This window comes from Arachis ipaensis, chromosome B01 (genome assembly GCF_000816755.2).
Source record: "Arachis ipaensis cultivar K30076 chromosome B01, Araip1.1, whole genome shotgun sequence".
In the NCBI taxonomy this organism is placed as follows: domain Eukaryota; kingdom Viridiplantae; phylum Streptophyta; class Magnoliopsida; order Fabales; family Fabaceae; genus Arachis; species Arachis ipaensis.
In genome coordinates, this window is record NC_029785.2 from 36,907,404 (window position 1) to 36,932,443 (window position 25,040).

Genomic DNA, 25,040 nt, shown 5'->3' on the forward strand with positions numbered 1-25,040 from the left:
ACACGTGACCCACTTAAAGGCAAAACGCTAGGGGCGATTTCTGAGCTGCCCAGGCCCAAATCCAACTTGTTTCTGAGGGTATTTCATGCAGAATTGAAGTCCAAGTAAAGGGGGGAGCAATTAGTTAGTCAACATGAGCCTTTAGTTAGTTTTCTAGAGAGAGAAGCTCCCTCTTCTCTCTAGAATTAGGTTAGGATTAGGTTAAATTGTCTAGGATCTTGAATTAATTACTTGATTTCATCTTGTTTCTTTTACAATTTCTCATTTCTACATCTTGATTTTCTTAGTTGTAATGTTAATTCCTCATTTTGCTCTCTTTCTTGTTGATAAACATTGTTGGATCTAATCTCCTTTTAATGCAATTTCATGTTTCTATGCTTCTTTTATGTTGATCTTGCTTACTATTATTGATTTCTCACTCATGTTGGTTATGGGTTTCCTTTAATTCTTGCATTTTATGATGTTTACTTTTTTTGCACACTAGGTGTTCGATAAAATGTTTCCTATAATTTTTGAGTAGTTTCCTTTACTCTTGGCCTAGGCTAAGGGAATTGAGTGATCTTGAATCCTTGGGCTTCATTGAATTGGTAATTCTAGAACCCTTGGGGATCAATTTGATAACCATTGACTCTACCTTACTACTAAGTTGATTAGTAGCTAGGTTGGGACTTATGGATTGATGTTGATCAAGCCATTTGACGTACTCCAAGCCTAGGAGTAGACATTACGTACTTAAGGCTTTAGTGAGTAGACCTAATGTGCTCGGTTCCTCATAATTATTAATATTTGAATTGTTGACAAGGATAGTGATCTCAATTACCTAAGTCTAGCCAAGAGTTTCACTTTCTTTTATATTGTTCTTTTACTTTGCCTGCCATTTATTTTCTTGCCAAAATATAAAACCAAACCCCCTTGCATTTTCATAGCCAATAATTGACCACTTCATTGCAATTCCTTGTGAGATGACTCGGAGTCTAAATACTTTGGTTAATTCTTATTTGGGATTTTTACTTGTGACAAAACCAAAATTTTTGATGTGAGAATTGTTTGTTGGTTTAGAGCTATGCTTACAACGAAGTAATTCTTTTCTATAAGAAGAAAATTTAGACCGACACGACAATTCTCATCCATCAAAATTAATTACTTAATTTTATCTTGGTTCCTTCATAATTTCTTGTTTCTACTACTTTATTCTTCTTAGTTCTCTTGCCAATTTTACTTTTATGTCTCTTTTATGTTGGAATTTGTTCACATTAAATGAAATCTAATGTTTGATGTTCTTTTCATTGATGATTGAGTTGTGAATTTGCTTTTCTTGCAAATGGTAGTTGGTAGATTTATCATTCTTGCACCTTTACCATACTTTCCTTTTGTACCCACCAAGTGTTTGACAACAAGCTTGGTTGGGATTTAGAGTAGACTTTGAGCATTCTTGGCTTGAAAAGAGTAATTAGGTAATCTTGAGTCATTAACACCCAATTTGGATTGGTGATCTAGAGTTGTTAGTTAATATTATTTCCATTGACTCTAATCTCTTGCTAATTTAATTAGTGAGTTGATTGGGACATTTGGATTGAGATTAGCTAGTCTTGTTTGACTTTCTCTCATGGAAGATAACTCATAACTTCTTCCATCGTTGGAGATAATGTAACAAGATAAATTCATGTTAATTATTATTATTAGTGACTAGGATGGAAAGCCTATGATCTCAATCCTTGCCATGAATGTCTCTCTTTAATAATTGTTTCTCTTTATTACTTGTCCTCTTTAATTGCTTGTGTGATTTACTTTTCTTGACCTTTTATAAACAAAACCCATTTGCCCCTTCATAGCCAATAATTGACCACTTCATTGCAATTCCTTGTGAGACGACCCGAAGTCTAAATACTTCGGTTAATTCTTATTGGGGTTTGTATTTGTGACAAAACCATATCTTAATTTGATGCGAGAGTTGTTTGTTGGTTTGGAGCTATGCTTACAACGAAGTAATTCCTTTCTTTAGGAAGAAAATCTAGACTGACAACGATTTATTGCGCATCAAATAAATGGCGCCGTTGCCGGGAGTTGCAATGGTGCTATGTTATTGGCTATTGTATATATTGTGAATAGATTGATTTTTGGTTTGTTTGTTGGCTTTTGCTAGTTGTAGGACTTTGTTTTCTTTGTTTCTTGTTAGTTTTGTTTTTGTCTTCTCTTATCACCATAAATTCTCATCACTTTGGCTATGAGTGTGGTTCAAACTATGTTGTAGGAAATGGAAGCTTCAATGAGGATGTGCATCAAGGATTTGGAAATCAAAGATAGGAGGAGCCCCAAGCTTATGGACAACCTTCTTGGCAACAACCTCATCCGAACTCTTATAGGTATAATCCTAATCCTAATGCATACTGTTCCGAGGGTTACCTGAAACTGCAGGTCGATCTCGGATGAGATCTTCTGTACCGGTCGGAGCTGACGTGTCCGGCTGGTGGGTGGTGACCAGAGCTGTCGTACCCGACTTACTGGTTGGCTGCGCTGCTGATCCTTTGTCATCGGAGAGTGGTGGTACCTGCAAGGGACACCGATGCCTAAGTTAGCAAGGGTATTAAGCAGGTTTTTAGTAGAATCAGAGTATGAGTTATACCTGGGTGCTCCAGTGTATTTATAGTAGTGTGGAGTGACCTTTTTAGATAAGATAAGTTAGTTATCTTATCTTATCTTATCTTATCTTATCTTTGGGCGAGGTCAACTTATCTTCAAGGGAACCGCCCTTCTCTCTGTAGGCTTGGGCTGCCTTAGGATTTGGGTTGTGTTCCTTGATTTTGGGCCCTTCTTTGGCCTATCCTGTCATTTTGGCCGAGCTCTTTGAGAAGAGGTCGGATAGTCTGACCTGAAGAGGTCGGTCGCCTTGTTACTGAACATCCCGGCTCGGATAGCTCGACCCAGGGTATGAACAGTGCCCCTGATCGAGCTCGATCTTTCTTTTTGAGGACGAGTCCTAGTTCTTAGGACTTCGATCCTTCTTTGGTGAAGCCGAACTCGAGCATCTTGTCGACTTCATCTTTGTAGCGTTCTCCATTTTGAATATGGAACGTTTTCTTTTGCTTCTTAAAAGCGCGCGCTTTTGCATTTGCGCTCTTAGCCTTGGTAATATGCAAGGGGTTTAATATCCTCATTAATTGGTTTTTAATTACCTCGTTTCTCTCAGCCTTTTTATTTTGAATTTTACACCAAAAAATGGTTTCTCTTCTCCGTAACTTCCCCTTTCTTTCTCTCTTTCTGTTTTTCTGAAGTTTGCGGTTTTCGTATTTCTCCCCTGTGCCGTATTCTTGGCGATCATTAGTGCTTTCCTTGTTGTGAAAGGGCGACTCTGAATTCCATCTTCCATTTTCTACTTCTGTGAGGCTTTTTGCTTGAGAGGTGGCTCTACTCCCTGTCGCTTCTGCTCTCAGCTTTTCTTCAGAGTTTTCTGCCACTTTTCAGGTTGGTTCTTTCTTACTTTCTTCGTCGCTTGCATTGTGCCTTTTTTTTACTTTAGAAAGTTTGAATATTTTTGTATTGCCGTGCATCTGCTTGCTTATTGTCATTTATTTTTCTTCTTCTGTGATCTGCACGAGCCCACTTGCTTTCTCGAAAGGTTGCTCCTTTGATGTTTTGTTGACAAATTTTGCAAAAGATAACTTCTATTTTTTATTATTCTTGAAAAAGGTTGTGTCTTCGATGACTTCCTCTTGAGCTGTTTATTTGGTTGCTTCATTTGTTGACTAAACTGGGACTGTGGGTCTGGAGCGTAGTTTATTCTGATGGTTTTACCCGTGGCTCATGGCTTTTTATTCAAAGTGTCATTTTAGTTGAAAGGGGTTGTTATCAAGGTGTGAGCTTGTGGGTTTTCCTGAGTCCTTGTTCTGTGCCTGCCTCCAAAGGATGCCCCTGGATCTTTGGTGCGGGTCCTAGGGTTTCCTTTTGTTGTTTGTACTGCACTGAATTATGTTGGCCAAGTTGTTTTGTCTTTCGTCCGAGATGTTTTTTAGTAATCCGATCTTCTTTTCTTGTTGTAGGATTAGTTGACCTTATGTCTTCTCACAAAAATATTGTTAAGACGTCTTTCCAAGTCCTTGAGGGCATGGCTGATTGGGTGGATTCCATGGTTCTTCTGTGTGTTTCGTTGGTTGACTCTGAGTTTTGTCAGCAACTTAGGCAATTTCATAGGATTTGTGGTAATGGTGGTGATGAAAAAAACTATGAGCTTGTATCTCCAAACTCTGAGGAGAGGGTCTGTTTTTCTACCCGAATTGCTGGAGAGTGCCCCTTTTTCTACGCCTACGACTTCTTTTTTAGTCAAATGAATATCACTCTTCCTTTTACCACTTTTGAGACCAACCTATTATGGTCCTGTAACGTAGCTCCATCCCAACTTCACCCCAATTCTTGGGGTTTTATAAAAATCTTTCAGTTGTTGTGTCATGAGTTTGGTATCCCTGCTTCACAATCCCTCTTCTTTTATTTCTTTGTTTTGACAAAGCCTGGGGTGGTTAAGAAGAAAGCCGCTTGGGTTTCTTTCTGAGCTTCCCAGGGAAAAAGGTTTTCTCCATGTTTGATGAAACTTTCCATGACTTCAAGAATTACTTTTTTAGGGTCTGAGCTGTTGAAGGAGCTCGGCCCTTTTTTCTGGATGAGAATGATGAGTCCGCCTTTCCCTTGGAATGGCAAAAGAATGTAATGGTATCTAAATATACGTGGGAGATGTTAGATGAGGCTGAGCAAGATTTTGTGACTGTGCTGGAAGAAAACTGGGGGTAGCCTCCCCATCTCAACACAAAGAAATTTTTAGCCAACCCCTCTCTCCTCTGAGCTGAGCTGGGTAGTGGTCAATTTTTGGTTTTGATTGTTTTGTCGATTTTATCTCTTGTAAGCTCTTTTCATAACTTGGTTTCCCGCTGTTGTGTTTTGTCTACAGAGATGATTAAGAATAATGAATCCATGAAGGCCTTTAAGAGGGCAAGGAAGGCTACTGCAGCTCAAAACGTCTCGGCTAAGGCGGCCGGGGAGGGATCATCTCAGGTTCAGTCGAAGCCGGCCGTACCGAGCTCACCGGGGCGAGGAAGGTAATCCCTACTCCCCAGGTTCGTTTGGTTGATCCTCCACAAGCTTCTGTTACTGCCTCTGGCGTTCCTCCAAACAAGAAACAAAAAACAACGGAGCCTTTTAACCTTGATGCCCCTGACTTTAATGCGGTTGAGTTTATCGATCACCAGATTGGTCCTTATGGTACCATTCCTACTGACGATGTCTCTCTCCTTCGCCACTTGGATTTTATTACTCGGAGTAGCGTCAAGATGGCACATATGGAAGCTGCCTTGTACCGAACTGCCCAAGACCTCCCTCTTCATGCTACCAAAGCTTTTATGGAGGAGGCTAAGCAAGAGTTCGACCATATGAAGGGTTTGAAGGAGGAGCTCCAAGTGAAAAGCTGGAGAAGAAGTTGGAGACCGAAAAGGCTAGTTCTGTTGCCTTGGCAGCTTCTGTGAGGTTGGCTGAAGATACAGCATTGAGGCACAAGGATAGCTATGTCACGGCTTACAGGGAAGTGATGCGTCTCAGGGAGAAGTTGGAGTCTGCCCGGGTTGATTATGCCGAGCTCCAGGGTTACCTTGTAGGCAGTGTAAATGCTGCTTATGAGAACCTGAAGGAGCAAGTTCGAATTCTTGCTCCTGAGGTCGACCTTACTCTCTTCAGCTTGGACAATGTTGTAAAGGATGACAAGATTGTCCCTGACGACCCTGATGACGATGATGTTGAACCTCCCTCTGTGCTTGCTTCCAAAGCCGCTGTGGTGCCGACCTCTTCAGCTCCTTCAGGTGAGGCTGGTCATCCCGTGTCGGAACCTGACTGTCAAATCTTGAATCGGAATGATGGGACTGTGGATGCTGTGCCCATTTAGACTCGCCCTCCTTTACCTCGTGCTGCCGAGAAGCCTTCAGATCTTCCCTGATTATGTAAATATTTTGTGTAGATAACCCGGCCTGTGGGCTTTTAAACTTTCTTTTTGTAATGTTTGCTGACTGTTGACACTCTTTTAGTTGCTTGTTTAGCAACTTTATTTTGAAAAACAAAATAGCTTCCAAGTTCTTGGGGCTGATTTGGGTAGCCTCTTGAGCTTATTTATAACTCTATGCTTTTCATATCATGTCAGTTTTTATCTATCTTGGTACCTTTTTTAGGTTTTTGGTAGTGTTAGAGCCTTGTTGCTCGACCTCTTTGGATTGCCTTTGCGTTTCATACTTGTGGCTTTGATTCCTTTGAGGTTATGGATGTTATGTCGGCTTCTGAAGTTATTTCTAGTAATCCTGTTTTGTTTGGACCTTTTGTGAGGTCTCTGCTAGGAATTACTTTTTATAACGTTAGGTTTTTTAGGAGGCCGACTTGATCATGTCGGGTCCTTCTAAGTTATTTTTACAATCCTCTTTCCTGGACCTTGTTCAGGTCTCTTTCAGGGATTACTTTTATAACATTAATGTTTTGGGCCGACTTCATCATGTCGGGCCCTTCTAAGCTATAGTTATCCTCTTTTATAGGGCTGGCCAGACCTCTTTCCAGGGATTACTTTTATAACTTTAATGTTTTGGGCCGACTTCATCATGTCGGGCCCTTCTAAGCTATAGTAATCCTCTTTTATAGGGCTAGCCAGACCTCTTTCCAGGGATTTACTTATAACTTTGGTTATTGCGACTGGTCCGACTTCTTTACGTCGGCCAGTCTTTAAGTTATTTTTTAGCAATCTATTTTATTAAGACCTCGTCAGGTCCTTTCTATGGATCACTTTCCATAACTTCTTGCATTATTCTGTTTTCACCTTTGCCGATTTGTAGAAATTGGGTTTAATCCACGTTTGGTCGACCTTTTAATGAACTTAGTTTTCATCTCTGTTGGTCTTTATCGTGATCATGCAGTGAATCTGATTCTCACTTTCTGCCAATCTGTAGCTTTATAATCGGATGATGAATGTTTCAGATTAATGCGACTTGCGAATTTGTAGAAGATCTAAACAGATTTTATTCAAAAAAAATGCAAATATATACATGTGGAATCTTTATCCCTCTAAGTTGGGCAATTTATAGGTCTTGGCTTGGCGCCTCATTAAAAAACCTTTTCAGGAAAAAGAGTGCGCCTTATCCTAAGATCCTTTATCATCCCTAACTATAGTACCTTCTTAGGTTGTAGGCGTGCCAGGACCTAGAAAGCTCTCGCCCATCGAGTTCGGACAGTCTGTAGTAGCCTTTTCCAAGTACTTCTATAACTCGGTAGGGTCCTTTCCAGTTTGCTGCCAGCTTTCCTTCTCCAGGTCGAGTCGTTCTGATATCATTTCGGATTAGGATGAGGTCGTTCTCAGAAAAACTTTGCCCTTTGATTATATCTTGAAGCCATTCGACGTTTTAATGCCTCTTCCCCGATCCGAGCTCTTTCTTGGACTTCTGGAAGTAGGTCGAGGTCTTCCCTTTGAAGCTGGGAGTTGGCTTCTTCATTATAGTGGATCACTCGAGGCGATCCTTCTTCAATCTCCACTGGGATCATTGCCTCCGTTCCGTACGCTAATCGGAAGGGTGATTCCTTTGTGGTGGAATGTGGCGTTGGTCGATATGCCCATAGAACTTGTGGGAGCTCTTCCGGCCAAGCTCCCTTTGCGTCCTGTAATCTCTCTTTCAGCCCAGCCAATATGACTTTGTTGGCAGCTTTGGCTTGTCCATTGGCTTGGGGATGTTCTACAGAAGTGAACTGGTGTTTTTTGTTCAAATCGGCCACTAGCTTTCTGAAACTTGCATCTGTGAATTGGGTGCCATTGTCTGTAGTGATGGAGTATGGAACCCCAAACCTTGTGACAATGTTCCTATATAGGAATTTTCGACTTCTTTGAGCAGTGGCGTTAGCTAGAAGTTCTGCCTCGATCTACTTTGTGAAATAGTCTACCCTTACTATGAGGAATTTGACTTGTCCCGATCCCTGAGGGAAGGGTCCGAGAAGGTCGAGTCCCCATTTTGCGAATGGCCAAGGTGAGGTCACGCTGATGAGTTCCTCTGGCGGGGCGATGTGAAAGTTTGCATGTTTTTGACATGGTGGACATGTCTTTACGAACTCTGTGGCTTTCTTTTGTAGAGTTGGGCAATAAAATCCTGCCCGGAGTACTTTTTTGGTAAGTGCTTGCGCTCCGAGATGGTTACCACAAATGTCACTGTGTATTTCTTCTAGAACTTCCTTTGTGTTGGAAGTCGGCACATATTTTAACAATGGTATTGAAATCCCTCTTTTGTATAGAGTATTATTTATGATAGTGTAGTATTGTGCCTCCCGTTTTAACCTCTTTGCCTCCTTTTCATCTGTGGGGAGTGTTTCTATTTTGAGGTAGTTAATTATGGGAGTCATCCATCCTTGATCCTGACCTGTTATGGCTAGGATTTTTTCCTCTTCCGAGATTGACAGGTTCTGCAGTATTTCTTGGATGAGGCTTCTATTGTTGCCCCTTGGTTTGGTACTGGCTAGTTTTGAGAGTGCGTCAGCTCGGGCATTCTGTTCTCGGGGTATGTGATGGACTTCATATTCTCCGAGTTGTCCGAGCTGTTCCCTGGTTTTGTCCAAGTACTTTTTCATGGTGGGTTCTTTGGCTTGGTAGCTCCCTGCTATTTGTGAAGTGACTACTTGCGAGTCACTGAAGATGATAAGCTTTTGAGCTCCAACCTCCCTAGCCAGCTTCAAACCAGCTATTAGTGCCTCATATTCTGCTTGGTTGTTTGAGGCAGGGAACCCGAATTTGAGGGAGAGTTCGATCTGGGTTCCTTGGTCGCTTTCAATTATCACACCCGCGCTGCTTCCAGTTTTATTTGAGGAACCGTCCACGTAGAGATTCCATTCTTTGGGGAGTTCCGGGGTGTCTGTAAATTCTGCGATGAAGTTGGCCAAGTATTGTGATTTGATGGCTGTCCGAGCTTTGTATTGAAGATCAAATTCGGACAACTCAACTGCCCATTACAAGATTTTGCCTGCTAGGTCTGTTTTCTGTAAAATTCCTTTTATAGGCTGGTTGGTCCAAACCCTAATGGTGTGAGCTTGGAAGTATGGACGAAGTCATCGAGATGTTAGTATGAGGGCGTAGGTGGTGTGCGAAATCGTGATCATTCCTTCCTTAGTAACGGCGCTAAAAATTATATACGCACGTTCATGTTTCTTAACTCTGTTTCACAACTTCGTACAACTAACCAGCAAGTGCACTAGGTCATCCAAGTAATAAACCTTACGTGAGTAAGGTCGATCCCACGGAGATTGTCGGCTTGAAGCAAGCTATGGTCACCTTGTAAATCTCAGTCAGGCAGATTCAAATGGTTTTATGAATTGATAAGTAAAAGATAAATAAAATATAACTAGGATAGAGATACTTATGTAATTTATTGGTGAGAGTTTCAGATAAGCGTATAGAGATGCTTTCATTCCTCTAAACCTCTGCTTTCCTGCTGTCTTTATCCAACCATTCCTACTCCTTTCCATTGCAAGCTTTATGTAGGGCATCACCGTTGTCAATGGCTACATCCCATCCTCTCTGTAAAAATGGTCCAATGCGCTGTCACTGCATGGCTAATCATCTGGCGGTTCTCGATCATACTGGAATAGGATTTACTATCCTTTTGCGTCTGTCACTACGCCCAGCACTCGCGAGTTTGAAGCTTGTCACAACCATCCCTTCCCAGATCCTACTCGGAATACCACAGACAAGGTTTAGACTTTTCGGATCTCAAGAATGGCCATCCATGGGTTCTAACTTATACCACGAAGATTCTAATATCTCAGACTTGGTCCCCTGTATTAGATATCTAAGAGATATTCATTCTAGCTTATTTGCATGTAGAACGGAAGTGTTTGTCAGGCACGCATTCATAAGTGAGAATGATGATGAGCGTCACATAATCATCACATTCATCATGTTCTTGGGTGCGAATGGATATCTTAGAATAGGAATAAGCTTGAATTGAATAGAAAAACAGTAGTAGTTTGCATTAATCTTTGAGGAATAGCAGAGCTCCACACCTTAATCTATGGTGTGTAGAAACTCTACCGTTGAAAATACGTAAGTGATGAAGGTTCAGGCATGGCCGAATGGCCAGCCCCCATAAAGGTCTAAGATAGCAAAAAACTAATCAAAGAGAATGTAAATACAATAGTAAAAAGTCCTATTTATACTAAACTAGTTACTAGGGTTTACAGAAATGAGTAAATGATGCAGAAATCCACTTCAGGGGCCCACTTGGTGTGTGCTTGGGCTGAGCATTGAGCTTTACACGTGTAGAGGTCTTTCTTAGAGTTGAACGCCAGTTTACGTTATCTATCCTTAATCAAAGTATGGACTATTATATATTGCTGGAAAGCCCTGGATGTCTACTTTCCAACGCAATTGGGAGCGCGCCATTTGGAGTTCTGCAGCTCCAGAAAATCCACTTTGAGTACAGGAAAGTCAGAGTCTGTTCATACCCTGGGTCGAGCTGTCCGACCCGGGATGTTTAGCGACATGGCAACCGACCTCTTCAGGTCCGACTATCCGATCTCTTCTTAAAGAGATCGGCCAAATCAACAGGAAAGCCCAATAAAGGGCCCGAATAGAGGAACACGACCCAAATCCAAAGGCAATCCAAGCCTATAGAGATAAAGGCGGTTCCCTCGAAGATAAGCTGACTTCACTCAAAATAAGATAAGATAAGACCTGATAACTAACTTATCTTATCAGAAAGGTCAGCCCACACCACTATAAATACACTGGAGCACCCAGGTATAACTCATACTCTGATTCTACTAAAAACCTGCTTAATACCCTTGCTAACTTAAGCATCGGTGTCTCTTGCAGGTACCCCCCACCCTCAGGTGATGAAGGAATCAGCAGTGCAGCCAGCCAACTAGTCGGCACCGACCAGTACAGAAGATCTCGACCGAGATCGACCTCCAGTTTCAGGTAACCCCCGGAACATTGGCGCTGTTGCCGGGGAACCTGGAAGTCATCCCAACACCATAGCGGACGGCCATGACAACGACCATGACTCAGATCTAGAAAACAGAACACCGCACAAGAACGTGGACACTACATTGAAGGATGCTCCGGAATCCAACGGAGACAAAAGCTCACCAAATCCGGGAGCAATAGAAGTGCTTCAAGATCGCTTAAAGCAACTTGAGAAAGAAACCCAACAACAACGGGAGATCAGAAAGGGTCTGCAAAGAAAGGTACAGCGACGTCGAGAATTGGAAGAAAAACTACAACAATTAGAAGCCGATCTCAAATCAAAAGCTCCTCGGACCACTCCTGAGGAAAATTCACGCAAAGAACAAGATCCATTCACCAGGAAAATCATGAAAACCAAAAGACTTCAAGCTCCCGGATATGATTTTGTATGATGGCACCACAGATCCCAACCATCATCTTAGCAATTTCAGAAGTAGAATGTACCTTACCGATGCCTCAGATGCCGTTCGCTACAAAGCTTTTCCAACAACTCTCACGAAGACAGCAATCAGATGGTTTGACAATTTACCTCCAAAGTCCATCTCAAACTTTGACGACCTGGCCAAAAAGTTCCTGGCCAGATTCTCCATCCAAAAAGATAAGGCCAAGCACGCCCCCAGTTTACTAGGGATCAAGCAAGGAGAACAGGATAGCCTCCGCAACTACATGGAGAGATTCAACAAAACATGCATGGACATTCAAAGCTTACCAACAGAGGCCGCGATCATGGGACTCATCAACGGCCTACGGGAGGGACCTTTTAGCCAATCTATATCAAAGAAGTACCCTACCTCCTTAGATGAAGTACAGGAGCGAGCAGAAAAATCTATCAACATAGAAGAAAACGCTCGGTTGGGAGAAACCTCCAAATCCGGGGTCCTCTACCGAGATAAAGACAAGGAATCCAAAAGGAAAGAAGATCGGCAAGGGGAGAAAATCAAAAAATACCACAATTACACTCCTCTCAAGGTATCCCTAGTTGATGTATACAAAGAAGTCTGCCACACGGAGAAAATACTCCCAGCTCGGCCTCTCAAAGGCAAAAGAGGGGGAGGAAATCGGAATGAGTATTGTGAATACCATCGAGTGCGAGGTCACTCCACCAATGAGTGCTTCGATTTAAAGAACATCATAGAAAAGTTGGTGAGGGAAGGAAAACTAGATCGGTTTCTAGCAACCCGAGATGATGATCAAAGAAAGAGACAAAGGGACGAAGATATCGGACGAACCGCGCGATCACCCCGTACACCAGAAAGACACGTCCACATGATACATGGCGGATTCGCAGGGGGAGGAATCTCCAAATCATCTCGTAAAAGATATCTCAAAGAAGTATATCATGTCGAAAGAAAGGAGGAAGCACCCGACATCCTTGCAATCACGTTCACTAAAGAGGACGCATCTGGAATCATCTCGGGACACGACGACCCCATGGTCATTACCATCATACTGGAAAACGCCAATCTCCATCGCACACTAATAGATCAAGGAAGCTCCACCGACATCTTATTCAAAACAGCTTTCGACAAACTCGGTTTAGAAGACAAGGAGCTTAAGGCATACCCGAACAGTCTGTTCGGACTGGGAGATACCCAGTACAACCATTAGGATACATATCACTACATACAACCTTCGGAAAAGGGAACCAATCCCGGACCCTCAAAATAGACTACATTGTGGTTGACGTAAGTTCAGCCTACAATGCTCTAATAGGTCAGACAACACTCAATCAACTCGGCGCAATAGTGTCGACCCCACATCTATGCATGAAATTCCCAACTACAGAAGGGATAGCTACAATAAAGGCAGATCAAAAGATGGCGCGCCGCTGTTATAACGAAAGTCTAAACCTCAGAGGCAGAGGAGAAGAGTTTCATACAATTGAGCTTGGCAGAGTGCAGCGATGAGAGAAACTCTGTCCGCAGCCAGAAGGCGAGATAGAGAAGGTTCAGATCGGAGACACCTCGGACAAAACAACTAATATCGGAACAATCCTAAGAGAAGACTCAAAAGAATTACTGATACAATTCTTACACGATAATGTTGATCTATTCGCATGGAAAGCCGCAGACATGCCAGGCATAGATCCCAAGCTAATGTGCCATAAGTTGGCGGTCTATCCAGGATCTCGGCCGGTGCAGCAGAGACGAAGAAAACTTGGGCCAGAGTGATCCCAAGATGTGGAAGAACAGGTATAGGCACTACTGGAGGCAGGATTCATAAGAGAAGTCAAGTATCCACTATGGTTAGCCAACGTCGTCTTGGTGAAAAAATCAAATGGGAAGTGGCGAATGTGTACTGATTACACCGATCTCAACAAAGCCTGCTCAAAAGATCCTTACCCAAAAGATCCCAAGTATCGACGCTCTGGTAGATGCTTCCTCCGGATATAGATACCTCTCGTTTATGGACGCATACTCGGGATACAACCAAATCCCCATGCATCCACCAGATCAAGAAAAGACCTCGTTTTTAACGCCGAAAGCAAATTACCGCTACATCGTGATGCCCTTTGGTCTCAAGAACGCAGGTGCTACTTATCAAAGGCTGATGAACAAAGTCTTCTCAGACCACATCGGAAAAGTCATGGAAGTCTATGTGGACGACATGTTGATAAAGACACAAAGCGAAGACACATTACTGTTCGACCTGACTCAAGTGTTCGACACTATAAGGAGGCACGACATGCGACTCAATCCTGCAAAATGTACCTTTGCAGTAGAAGCAGACAAATTCCTAGGTTTCATGCTCACACAAAGAGGAATTGAAGCAAACCCAGATAAATGCCAAGCCATACTCAACATGAAGAGCCCCACCTGTGTCAAAGAAGTGCAGCAACTCAACGGGAGATTAGCCGCCCTATCCAGATTCTTAGCAGAGGCAGCGATAAGATCTCTCCCCTTCTATGCTACATTAAGGAAGGGAAAACAGTTCGAATGGACGACAGAATGTGAACAAGCCTTCCAAGACTTCAAAGAGTTCTTAGGACAACCGCCTATCTTATTGATGAGCGGATAATTTATACGCTTTTTGACATTATTTTTAGTATGTTTTTAGTAGGATCTAGTTACTTTTAGGGATGTTTTAGCATGATCGAGAACCGACAGATGAATGGCGGTGCTGTGATAGAGCATGTGAGCATATCTTTCACTGAGAGGAGGGGATGTAGCCACTGACAACGGTGATGCCCTTGCATAAAGCCAGCCATGGAAAGGAGTAAGACTGATTGGATGAAGATAGCAGGAAAGCAGAGATTCAGAAGAACGAAAAGCATCTCCATTCGCTTATCTGAAATATCTACCAATGAATTACATAAGTATCTCTATCCCTATTTTATTATATTAAATTCGAAAACACCATTATCACTTTATATCTGCCTGACTGAGATTTACAAGGTGACCATAGCTTGCTTCATACCAACAATCTCCGTGGGATTCGACCCTTACTCACGTAAGGTATTACTTGGACGACCCAGTGCACTTACTGGTTAGTTGTATCGAAGTTGTGACAATTATGAATTAAGATCAAAGCACCAAGCTTTGGAGCCATTACCAGGGATTGTTCAAGCCTGGACATCACAATTTCGTGCACCACTTATCTCGACCACGAGAAGGAGAACCGCTCATATTATATCTCGCAGTAGGAAACCGGGCAATAGCCTCAGCACTAGTCAGAGAAGACGAAAGTGGGCAACAACCTGTCTACTTCATTAGCAAAGCACTACAGGGATCCGAGCTGAACTACCAGAAGATAGAAAAGTTTGCCTATGCTCTCATCCTAACATCTCGACGACTTCGCCTGTACTTCTAGGCTCACACCATTAAGGTTGGAACCAACCAGCCCATAAAAGGAATACTGCAAAAAACGGATTTAGCAGGCAGAATTTTACAATGGACAGTCGAGTTATTAGAATTCGACCTCCAATATGAAGCTCGGACGGCCATTAAATCACAGCATCTGGCCGATTTTATCGCGGAGTTCACAGACGCCTTGGAAACCCCCACAGAATGGAATCTCTATGTGGACGGCTCTTCAAATAAGACTGGAAGCGGCGCAGGCGTGATAATAGAAAGCAACCAAGGAACCCAAGTTGAGCTCTCCCTCAAGTTCGGGTTCCTGGCCTCAAACAACCAGGCGGAATATGAAGCATTATTAGCCGGTTTGAAGCTGGCTACAGAGGTTGGAGCTCAAAAACTCAACATTTACAGCGATTCACAAGTAGTCACCTCGCAGATAACAGGGAGCTATCAAGCCAAAGATCCCACCATGAAAAAGTATTTGGATAAAACCAAGGAACAGCTCGGACAACTCGGGGAATATAAAATCTGCCACATACCCCGCGAACAAAACGCCTGAGCAGACGCACTCTCAAAACTAGCCAGCACCAAACCGGGAGGCAACAATAAAAGCCTCATCCAGGAAATGCTACAGAACCCATCAATTTTGGAAGAGAAAATCCTAGCCATAACAAGTCAGGACCAAGGATGGATGACCCCCATAATTAACTACCTCAAAGCAGAAACGCTCCCCACGGAGGAAAAAGAGGCGAAAAGATTAAAAAGGGAGGCGCAGTACTACACTATTATAAACAACATCCTGTACAAAAGGGGGATCTCAATACCGCTACTAAAATGTGTGTCGACCAACAACACAAAGGAAGTGCTAGAAGAAGTACACGGCGGCGTGTGCGGCAACCATCTCAGAGCACGAGCTCTCACCAAAAAAGTACTTCGAGCGGGATTTTATTGGCCAACCCTACAGAAAGAAGCTATAGAATTTGTAAAGACATGTCCACCATGTCAAGAACATGCCAACTTCCACATCGCCCCGCCAGAAGAGCTCATCAGTGTAACCTCGCCCTGGCCATTTGCAAAATGGGGACTTGATCTTCTCGGACCCTTTCCCCAGGGATCAGGACAAGTAAAGTTCCTCATAGTCGGAGTAGACTATTTTACAAAATGGATTGAGGCAGAACCCCTAGCCAACGCCACCGCTCAAAGAAGTCGGAAATTCCTATACAGGAACATCGTCACGAGGTTCGGAGTTCCATACTCCATCACTATAGACAATGGCACTCAATTCACAGACACAGGATTTAGGAGACTAGTAGACGACTTGAATATAAAGCACCAGTTCACCTCCGTCGAACACCCTCAAGCCAATGGACAGGCCGAAACTGCCAACAAAGTCATATTGGCTGGGTTAAAACGGAGACTACAAGATGCAAAGGGAGCTTGGGCCGAAGAACTTCCGCAAGTCCTATGGGCATATCGAACAACGCCACACTCCACGACAAATGAATCACCCTTTCAACTAGCATACGGAGTGGAGGCAATGATCCCAATAGAGATTGAGGAAGGGTCACCCAAAGTAGTCCACTACAATGGAGAAGCCAACTCTCAACTTCAGAAGGAAGAACTCGACCTACTTCCTGAAATCCAGAAAATAGCTCGGATCAGGGAAGAAGCACTAAAACGTCGAATGGCTTCCAGATATAATCAAAAGGTAGTGCCAAGAAGTTTCACGGAGAATGATCTCATCCTAATCCGAAATGATATTGGAACAACTCAACCAGGAGAAGGAAAGTTGGCAGTAAACTGGAAAGGACCCTACCGAGTTGTAAAAGTACTTGGGAAGGGCTATTACAGACTGTCCGAACTCGATGGACGAGAGCTTCCCAGATCATGGCACGCCTGCAACCTAAGAAGGTACTATAGCTAGAAAAGTAAAAGATCTCACTATTAAATGCACTCTTTTTCCTGAAAAAGTTTTTTAATGAGGCACCAAGTCGAGACTCAAACACTATTCGACGTAATGGGATGAAAAATCCCACATGTATATATTTGCACTTTCCTTTGAATAAAATATATATTTTAGATATTCTACAAGATTTCAAGACGCATTAATCTGAAGCATTCATCATCCGATTATAAAGTAACAGATCGGCAGAAAGTGAAAAACAATTTCACTGCACGATCACGATAAAGATAACCGTCCGATAAAGGTGAAAATGCGATTCACCCAAAAGACGATCTAGAGATGACAACCACTTTCTACAAATCGGCAAAGATGAACACAGAATAATGTAAGAAGTTATCGAAAGTGATCTAAAAAAGAACCTGACGAGGTCTTACAGATTGCTAAAATAATAACTTAAAGACTAGCCGACGATTAAGAAGTTGGACCAAGTCAACCCAAGTTATAAGTAAACCCTGGAAAGAGGTCTGGCCAACCCTATTAAAGAGGATTACTTTAACTTAGAAGGTCCCGACATAACAAAGTCGGCCCAAAATAAAAAAGTTATACAAGTAGTCCCTGAAAGAGACCTGACGAAGGTCCAAAAAAGAGGACTACAAAAATAACTTAAAGGAGACCGACATAACAAAGTCGGACTCCTACTACTAAGAAGTTATAAAAGTAATCCCTGAAAGAGACCTGACGAGGGTCCAAAAAAGAGGACTACAAAAATAACTTAAAGGAGACCGACATAACGAAGTCGGACTCCTACAACTAAGAAGTTATAAAAGTAATCCCTGAAAGAGACCTGACGAAGGTCCAAAAAAGAGGACTACGAAAATAACTTAAAGGAGACCGACATGACGAAGTCGGACTGCTACTACTAAAAAGTTATAAAAGCAAATCCTGGAAGAGATCGGACGAAGATCCAAAAAAGAGGATTACAAAATAACTTGGAGGACCAACTTGAAGAAATCGGTTATAAATCGTCAGAAATACGAGCAAGAGCGAGAAAACCGAAAAACAAGTCGGACCCACATAGCCATAACCTCAAAAGATCCAAGTTACAAACAATAAAGCAAATCCGAAGAGGACGAGCAGCAGGGTTCCAACATCCTCAAAAAACAGAAAGATACCAAGTTAAGTGCAAAAGCATAATATAATCTACAAAGTTATAAAGCTTTAGAGGCCACCAAAATCTACCTCAAAAGCTGGAAAGTTACTTTTGTTGGTCAAAACAAAAAGTTGCTAGGCAAGCAACGAGAAAGTACCAGCAGTTAACAAAATATAAAGAGTTTAAAAAACCCACAAGCCGGGCCAACTACGTAAATATCCAGAATAAATGGGCTAAGGGTCAGAAGACTTTCTAGCAGCATCAGTCTGAGCCTTGGCGGAGGACACAGGGAGAGGTTCAACATCATCATCATCCTCGTCATCAGGGACAATCCTGCCATCCCTGACAACGTTATCTAGGCTAAAGAGGGTCAGGTCGGCCTCGGGAGCAATAACTCGAACTTGTTCCTTCAAGTTCTCATAGGTAGCAGTTACACTACCAACAAGATGACCTTGGAGTTCGGAGTAATTAGCTCGGGCATTCTCCAACTCCTCCCTCAGGCACAACACCTCCCGGTAAGATGTCACATAACTATCCTTATGTCTCATAGCTGTGTCCTCGGCCAGCCTCACAGAAGCCGCCAAAGAGATGGAACTCGTCTTCTCATTCTCCAAATCTTTTTCCAACTTGGCCACTTTTACTTCAAGCTCCTCCTTCAAGCCTTTCATCCGATCAAACTCCTATTTGGCCTCCTCCATAAAAGCTTTAGTGGCATGGAGAGGAAGACTTTGAGCAGTTCGATATAGGGCCGCTCCCATGTGGGCCATCTTGATACTACTCCGAGTTATATAATCAAAATGATGAAGAAGCGACACGTCGTCCATGGGGAGGACACCATAAGGGCCGATTTGTTGATCTACAAACTCGACCGCATCAAAGTTAGGAGCATCAAGGTTGAAAGGCTCAATTGTTTTTTGCTTCTTACTAGAAGGAGCACCAGAGGCTGCAGCAGAAGATTGTGGAGGATCGACCAGACGAACCCGAGGAATAGGAATCGCTTTCCTCGGTCTGGGAGAACTCAGCACAGGAGGCATCACTGGAACCTGAGAAGATCCCTCTCCGGCCGCCTTGGCCGAGATGTTTAGAGCAGCAGTTGCCTTCTTTGCCTTCTTGTAGGCCTTCATAGAATCATTATTTTTTGACATCTCTGAAAATACAGAATCAACCACAAAAGAAAAGTTACAACATAAGAGGAGAAAAGCTCAGAAGCAAGTATAAAAACAAGTCAGACAGTACCCAAAGCAGTTCGAAGTAAAGATAGATCGCTCAAGAATCTCTTCGTATCCAGATGGGGAGGTTTCCCCCACAGATCTTCAAGAACAACTACAAAGGCCCACTCAACCTCACTAAGCATCTCCCATGTATAACGTGGCACTCTCACATTCTTTTGCCACTCTAGAGGAAAAGCGGGCTCATCATTTTCATCAAGAAAAAAGGGGCGGACCCCCTCAACAGCACGAACTCGGAAGAAATAGTTCTTAAAATCTTTAAACGACTCATCATACATGGCAAAAACTTTATGCCCCTAGGCCGATCTGAAAGAGACCCAGGAAGCTTTCTTTTTGGAGGAACCTTCGGGCTTGGCCGAGACGAAAAGATAATGGAAAAGAGTTTCAGAAGGTGTTATGCCTAACTCTTGGCAAAGCAGTTGAAATATTTTGATAAAACCCCAGGAATTCGGGTGAAGCTGGGACGGAGCAATGTTACATGACCACAACAGGTCGGTTTCAAAAGCAGTAAAAGGAAAAGTAACGTTTAATTGGCTAAAAAAATATTCATAAGCATAGAAGAAGGGACGCTCCCCCTCGATGGAAGTCGGAAAACAAACTCTCTCATCAGAATCAGGGGCAACAAGCTCATAATCCCCCTCACGAGCACTGTTACCACAAATCCTATGGCGCTTCCTCAGCTCTGTGCAAAATTCAGCATCCACAACAGAAACACATAACAAGACAAAGGAGTCCAGCCAATCGGACATCCCCTCGGGAAATCTGGAAGACATCTCTACAATGTTATTGCGAGAAGACATGAGGCTAACTAATCCTACAAGTAAGAAAAGAAGATGGGATTACTAAAAATATCTTGGACAAGGGAGAAAACAACTCAATACGATACAGGTGAACACACAGAAAAGGAAAACCCCAAGACTCAAACCAAAGTCCTGGGGCATCCTTTGGAGGCAATAATAAAGCAAGGTTTCTAGTAAAAATCTACTTCTCGCACCCTAGCATCTCTCAAAACAAGAAAAGAAGGCTTCAAATAGCAAGCATTTTCCATCAGAATAAAACACAAAAGTCTTCAAAAACATTGCCTTACAGAAACCATCCCCAAACATCAAGTACACCAAGAAGAAACTATAAAAAATGCAAACTTTTTTGGAATCAGGCAAAGCAACCGTCAAATAAAGCAAGAAACAGATACGGATTCTTCTGGATAAACGGTATCAGAACAGAAACAACAAAGAACATGCAAAGCATTAAAGCAAAAGCAAAAAAGGATCATGCAGAAGATGAAGAAAACTCCCAGAAATGCACATTTCAACAACAACAGGACACAATGAAAACAGAAAGATCCAAACTTTTCTCTAAAAGAGGATCAAAATCAAAACCTCATCACAAAGACAAAAGCAAAGCACGAAACGGGACTAACCTGGAGGCGAGAGAAGCTTCGAGGAGAAAAATGGAGGTGCAAAAACAAAAGCTGCCCAGAAAACCGCCGAGCGACGGCGCAACGCAAGAAAAGCAGAAATATGGGCGAAAGGCAGAGAGCGAGAGAACAAAGGAAGAAATTGCGGAGAAGTTACGAAAAGAGTGAATGAGAGAAACCGTTTCTGGGTTTTCAAAAATCAAAATAAAGAGCCAAAGGAAAACGGGGCAATTAATGTTAAAATTAATGAAAACATTAAACCTTCGCATGTTCCCAAAGCGCCGATATAAAAGCGCGCGCTTTTAGAGGAAAAACGTTCTACATTCAAAAAGCTCTACAAAGAAAGAAATCGACAAAAGTGCTCGAGTTCGGCTTCGCTATAAGGAGTTCGAAATCAAAAAAATCGACCTCAAAGTAGAAGACCGAGCTCAAGTAGGGGCACTGTTCATACCCTGGGTCGAGCTGTCCGATCCGGGTTGTTTAGCGACATGGCGACCGACCTCTTCAGGTCCGACTATCTGATCTTTTCTTAAAGAGATCGGCCAAATCAACAGAAAAGCCCAATAAAGGGCCCGAATAGAGGAACACGACCAAATCCAAAGGCAATCCAAGCCTATAGAGATAAAGGCGGTTCCCTCGAAGATAAGCTGACTTCACTCAAAATAAGATAAGATAAGACCTGATAACTAACTTATCTTATCAGAAAGGTCAGCCCACACCACTATAAATACACTGGAGCACCCAGGTATAACTCATACTCTGATTCTACTAAAAACCTGCTTAATACCCGTGCTAACTTAAGCATCGGAGTCTCTTGCAGGTACCCCTACCCTCCGGTGATGAAGGAATCAGCAGTGCAGCCAGCCAACTAGTCGGACACCATCGCTCCGGCCGTCCCCGCCGGCCAGACACGTCGGCACCGACTAGTATAGAAGATCTCGACCGAGATCGACCTTAAGTTTCAGGTAACCCCCGGAACAGAATCCAACAGCATCTGCAGTCCTTCTTCAACCTCTGAATCTGATTTTTGCTCAAGTCCCTCAATTTCAGCCAGAAATTACCTGAAATCACAGAAAAACACACAAACTCATAGTAAAGTCCAGAAATGTGATTTTTATTTAAAAACTAATAAAAATATATTAAAAACTAACTAAATCTTACTGGAAACTATGTAAAAACAATGCCAAAAAGCGTATAAATTATCCGCTCATCAGTAGGCAAATTTTTCTATTTTTTGGTAGTTCAGCTCGGATCCTTGTAATGCTTTACTGATGAAGTATACGGGTTGTTGCCCACTGTCGTCTTCTCGAACTAGTGCTGAGGCTATTGCCTGACTTTCTACTGCGAGGTACAATATGAGTGGTTCTCCTTCCTGTGGCCGAGTTAGGATAGGTGGTTGTCCCAGGAATCTTTTGAAATCTTGGAAGGCTTGCTCGCACTCCGTTGTCCATTCGAACTTCTTTCCCTTCCTTAGAGTGGCGTAGAAGGGGAGAGATCTTATTTCCGATCCGGCTAGAAATCTGGACAAGGCTGCCAACCTCCCGTTGAGTTGTTGTACCTCTTTGACACAAGTCGGACTCTTCATGTCGAGTATGGCCCGACATTTATCTGGATTTGCCTCGATTCCTCTTTGTGTGAGCATAAAACCCAAGAATTTGCCAGCTTCTACTGCGAAGGTGCATTTTGCAGGATTGAGTCGCATGGCATGCCTTCTTATAGTGTTGAGCACTTGGATCAGGTCGGACAATAGTGTCTCTTCACTTTGCGTTTTTATTAACATGTCGTCCACATAGACTTTCATGATTTTTCCGATGTGAACCGTAAAGACCTTATTCATTAATCTTTGATAAGTAGCTCCCACGTTTTTAAGACCAAAAGGCATGACGATGTAGTAGTAGTTTGCCTTTGGGGTTAAGAACGAAGTTTTTTCTTGGTTGGGTAGATACATTGGGATTTGATTGTATCCCGAATATGCGTCAATAAACGAGAGGTATTTATATCCGGAGGAGGCATCTACCAGATCGTCGATACTTGGGAGTGGATAAGGATCTTTTGGGTAGGCTTTGTTGAGATCAGTATAGTCGGTGCACATTCGCCACTTCCCATTTGATTTTTTCACCAAGACGACGTTAGCTAGCCATAGTGGGTACTTGACTTCTCTTATGAATCCTGCCTCTTGTAGAGCTTGTACCTGCTCTTCCACAGCTTGGGATCGTTCTGGCCTGAGCTTTTTTCGCCTCTGTTGTACTGGCCGAGATCCTGGGTAGACCGCTAACTTGTGGCACATTAATTTGGGGTCTATGCCTGGCATGTCTGCAGCCTTCCATGCAAAGAGGTCGACATTATCTCGTAAGAACTGTACGAGTGATTCTTTTATGTCTCCTTTTAGGATCGTACCGATATTGGTTATTTTGTCCGGGATATCTCCGATCTGGACTTTCTCTACTTCACCTTCGGGTTGTGGGCGGAGTTCTTCCTGCCTCTGAATTCCACCGAGTTCGATTGTGTGGAATTCTTCTCCTCTGCCTCTGAGGTTTAGACTTTCGTTGTAACAGCGGCGCGCCATCTTCTGGTCTGCTTTTACTGTAGCTACCCCTTTCACAGTTGGGAATTTCATACATAGATGTGGAGTCGAGACTATTGCGACGAGCTGATTTAATGTTGTTCGACCTATTAAGGGGTTGTAGGCAGAACTCACGTCGACCACGATGTAGTCTATCTTCAGTGTTCTTGAATGGTTTCCTTTTCCGAAGGTTGTATGTAGTGAGATGTATCCAAGTGGTTGCACTGGGGTGTCTCCCAGTCCGAATAGGCTGTTCGAATATGCTCTAAGTTCTTTTTCTTCCAGGCCGAGTTTGTCGAAGGCAGTTTTGAATAAGATGTCAGCGGAGCTCCTTTGTTCTATCAGTGTGTGGTGGAGATTTGCGTTTGCCAGTATAATGGTGATGACCATGGGATTGTCGTGTCCTGAGATGATACCGGATGCGTCTTCTTTGGTGAAAGTAATTGCAGGGATGTCAGGTGCTTCCTCCTTTCCTTCAACATGATATACTTCTTTAAGATATCTTTTGCGAGATGATTTGGAGATTCCTCCTCCTGAAAACCCTCCGTGTATTATATGGATGTGTCTTTCTGGTGTACGAGGTGATCGCTCGGTTCGTCCGACATCTTCGTCCCTTCTTCTTTTTCTTTGCTCATCGACTCGGGTGGCCAGATACCGATCTAATTTCCCTTCTCTTACTAGTTTTTCTATGACATTCTTTAAGTCAAAATATTCGTTGGTAGAATGCCCACGGATTCGATGGTATTCACAATATTTAGTCCGATTTCCTCCTTCTTTTTTGCCTTTGAGTGGTCGAGCTGGGGGTATTTTTTCAGTGTGGCAGACTTCTCTGTAGACATCCACAAGGGACACCCGAAGAGGGGGTGTAATTGTGATATTTTTTATTTTCTCTCCATGTTGATCTTCCTTCTTTTTGGATTCTTTATCCTTATCCTGGGAGGGATAGGTGAATCCGGATTTTGAGGTCTCTCCTAGTCGAGAGTTTTCCTCCATGTTGATGTACTTCTCTGTTTGTTCCTGCACTTCGTTTAGAGATGTGGGGTGTTTTTTCGATATAGATTGACTAAAAGGTCCCTCTTGCAGGCCATTGATGAGGCCCATAATGGTGGCCTCTATTGGTAGGCTTTGTATGTCCAGGCATATTTTGTTGAATCTTTCCATGTAATTGCGAAGACTTTCTTGATCTCCTTGTTTGATTCCTAATAGACTTGGGGCGTGTTTAGCCTTATCTTTTTGGATGGAGAATCTGGCCAGAAACTTCTTGGCTAAGTCGTCGAAGCTTGAGATGGACCTAGGAGGTAGATTGTCGAACCATCTAATTGCTATCTTTGTTAAAGTGGTTGAAAAGGCTTTGCAGCGAACTGCATTTGAGGCATCGATGAGGTACATTCTACTTCTGAAATTGCTGAGATGATGGTCGGGATCTGTAGTGCCATCATACAAAGTCATATCCGGGAGTTTAAAGTCTTTTGGGATTTTGGTCTTCATGATCTCCTTGGTAAATGGATCTCGGTCCTTGCGGGAGCTATCCTCATGAGAGGATCGATTAGCTTTGGCCTTGAGATCGGCTTCGATTTTTAGGAGTTTGTCCTCCAATTCCCGGCGTCGTCTTATTTTCCTTTGTAGGTTTTTCTCAGCTTCTCATTGATGCTCCGCCTCTTTTTCGAGTTGCTTTAAGCGATCTTGAAGTGCCTCCATGGCTCTCACAGTTGATGAATCGTTGTTTTTGTTAGGTTGAGGAGTATCTTTTGGTGTAGTGTTCGCGTTCTTGTATGGCATTCTATCTTCCAGATCCGAATCGTGGTCGTTGTCATGATCGTCTGCCATGGTGATGGGATGACTTCTAGGTTCCCCGGAAATGGCGCCAATGTTCCGAGGGTTACCTGAAACTGCAGGTCGATCTCGGATGAGATCTTCTGTACCGGTCGGAGCTGACGTGTCTGGCTAGTGGGTGGCGACCGGAGCTG